Consider the following 258-nt stretch of genomic DNA (forward strand, 5'->3'; position numbering starts at 1 on the left):
GGAAAGTTTCTTCTTTGTTAAAGTAGCTTTAATTATAGTTTTTGAGAGTTGGTCCCACAGGAAGGCTGACTCAAGACAGCCTGGCAGGAGAAGACAAAAGAAAGAAAGAGTGGGGCTATTTAATCCTGTAATCTACGGTTACAGTCAGGTTGGAGTAGATGAAGATACACAGGAACAGTGAATATATTGTACTTGCTGAAAACAGAAAATAAAATAGTGCAGTTGTAGGATAGCCCAAGGATGGACATATAAGTCAGG

Source organism: Solea senegalensis, linkage group LG14 (genome assembly GCF_019176455.1).
Source record: "Solea senegalensis isolate Sse05_10M linkage group LG14, IFAPA_SoseM_1, whole genome shotgun sequence".
NCBI lineage: Eukaryota > Metazoa > Chordata > Actinopteri > Pleuronectiformes > Soleidae > Solea > Solea senegalensis.